The following is a 2,500-nucleotide window of genomic DNA, read 5'->3' on the forward strand; positions in this document are numbered from 1 at the left end:
TGAACCTACCAGGTACCTCCCCAAAACCTTAAACACGGGCACCCTCATAGATATCATCCTAACCAACTTCCCCTCTAAATACACCTCTGCTGTCTTCAACCAAGATCTCAGTGATCACTGCCTCATTGCCTGCATCCGTAATGGGTCAGCGGTCAAACGACCTCCACTCATCACTGTAAAACGCTCCCTGAAACACTTCTGCGAGCAGGCCTTTCTAATCGACCTGGCCGGGGTATCCTGGAAGGATATTGATCTCATCCCGTCAGTAGAGGATGCCTGGATATTTTTTTTAAATGCCTTCCTAACCATCTTAAATAAACATGCCCCATTTAAGAAATTTAGAACCAGGAACAGATATAGCCCTTGGTTCTCCCCAGACCTGACTGCCCTTAACCAACACAAAAACATCCTATGGCGTTCTGCATTAGCATCGAACAGCCCCCGTGATATGCAGCTGTTCAGGGAAGCTAGAAATCATTATACACAGGCAGTTAGAAAAGCCAAGGCTAGCTTTTTCAAGCAGAAATTTGCTTCCTGCAACACTAACTCAAAAAAGTTCTGGGACACTGTAAAGTCCATGGAGAATAAGAACACCTCCTCCCAGCTGCCCACTGCACTGAAGATAGGAAACACTGTCACCACTGATAAATCCACCATAATTGAGAATTTCAATAAGCATTTTTCTACGGCTGGCCATGCTTTCCACCTGGCTACTCCTACCCCGGACAACAGCACTGCACCCCCAACAGCAACTCGCCCAAGCCTTCCCCATTTCTCCTTCTCCCAAATCCATTCAGCTGATGTTCTGAAAGAGCTGCAAAATCTGGACCCCTACAAATCAGCCGGGCTAGACAATCTGGACCCGTTCTTTCTAAAATTATCTGCCGAAATTGTTGCCACCCCTATCACTAGCCTGTTCAACCTCTCTTTCGTGTCGTCTGAGATTCCCAAAGATTGGAAAGCAGCTGCGGTCATCCCCCTCTTCAAAGGGGGGGACACTCTTGACCCAAACTGCTACAGACCTATATCTATCCTACCGTGCCTTTCTAAGGTCTTCGAAAGCCAAGTCAACAAACAGATTACCGACCATTTTGAATCTCACCATACCTTCTCTGCTATGCAATCCGGTTTCAGAGCTGGTCATGGGTGCACCTCAGCCACGCTCAAGGTCCTAAACGATATCTTAACCGCCATCGATAAGAAACATTACTGTGCAGCCGTATTCATTGATCTGGCCAAGGCTTTCGACTCTGTCAATCACCATATCCTCATCGGCAGACTCGACAGCCTTGGTTTCTCAAATGATTGCCTCGCCTGGTTCACCAACTACTTCTCTGATAGAGTTCAGTGTGTCAAATCGGAGGGTCTGCTGTCCGGACCTCTGGCAGTCTCTATGGGGGTGCCACAGGGTTCAATTCTTGGACCGACTCTCTTCTCTGTATACATCAATGAGGTCGCTCTTGCTGCTGGTGAGTCCCTGATCCACCTCTACGCAGACGACACCATTCTGTATACTTCCGGCCCTTCTTTGGACACTGTGTTAACAACCCTCCAGGCAAGCTTCAATGCCATACAACTCTCCTTCCGTGGCCTCCAATTGCTCTTAAATACAAGTAAAACTAAATGCATGCTCTTCAACCGATCGCTACCTGCACCTACCCGCCTGTCCAACATCACTACTCTGGACGGCTCTGACTTAGAATACGTGGACAACTACAAATACTTAGGTGTCTGGTTAGACTGTAAACTCTCCTTCCAGACCCATATCAAACATCTCCAATCCAAAGTTAAATCTAGAATTGGCTTCCTATTTCGCAACAAAGCATCCTTCACTCATGCTGCCAAACATACCCTTGTAAAACTGACCATCCTACCAATCCTCGACTTTGGCGATGTCATTTACAAAATAGCCTCCAATACCCTACTCAACAAATTGGATGCAGTCTATCACAGTGCAATCCGTTTTATCACCAAAGCCCCATATACTACCCACCATTGCGACCTGTACGCTCTCGTTGGCTGGCCCTCGCTTCATACTCGTCGCCAAACCCACTGGCTCCATGTCATCTACAAGACCCTGCTAGGTAAAGTCCCCCCTTATCTCAGCTCGCTGGTCACCATAGCATCTCCCACCTGTAGCACACGCTCCAGCAGGTATATCTCTCTAGTCACCCCCAAAACCAATTCTTTCTTTGGCCGCCTCTCCTTCCAGTTCTCTGCTGCCAATGACTGGAACGAACTACAAAAATCTCTGAAACTGGAAACACTTATCTCCCTCACTAGCTTTAAGCACCAACTGTCAGAGCAGCTCACAGATTACTGCACCTGTACATAGCCCACCTATAATTTAGCCCAAACAACTACCTCTTTCCCAACTGTATTTAATTTTAATTTATTTATTTATTTTGCTCCTTTGCACCCCATTATTTTTTTATTTCTACTTTGCACATTCTTCCATTGCAAAACTACCATTCCAGTATTTTACTTGCTATATTGTATT

The 2,500-nt window shown here is 46.4% G+C and overlaps 1 protein-coding gene across 1 annotated transcript in view; it reads right to left on the reverse strand.

The window, feature by feature from the left end:
- LOC109883779 (kinesin-like protein KIF1A) overlaps window positions 1–2,500 on the reverse strand; it is a 173,002-nt gene that overhangs the window by 143,100 nt on the left and 27,402 nt on the right.

Source organism: Oncorhynchus kisutch, linkage group LG4 (genome assembly GCF_002021735.2).
Source record: "Oncorhynchus kisutch isolate 150728-3 linkage group LG4, Okis_V2, whole genome shotgun sequence".
NCBI classification, from domain to species: Eukaryota; Metazoa; Chordata; class Actinopteri; order Salmoniformes; family Salmonidae; genus Oncorhynchus; species Oncorhynchus kisutch.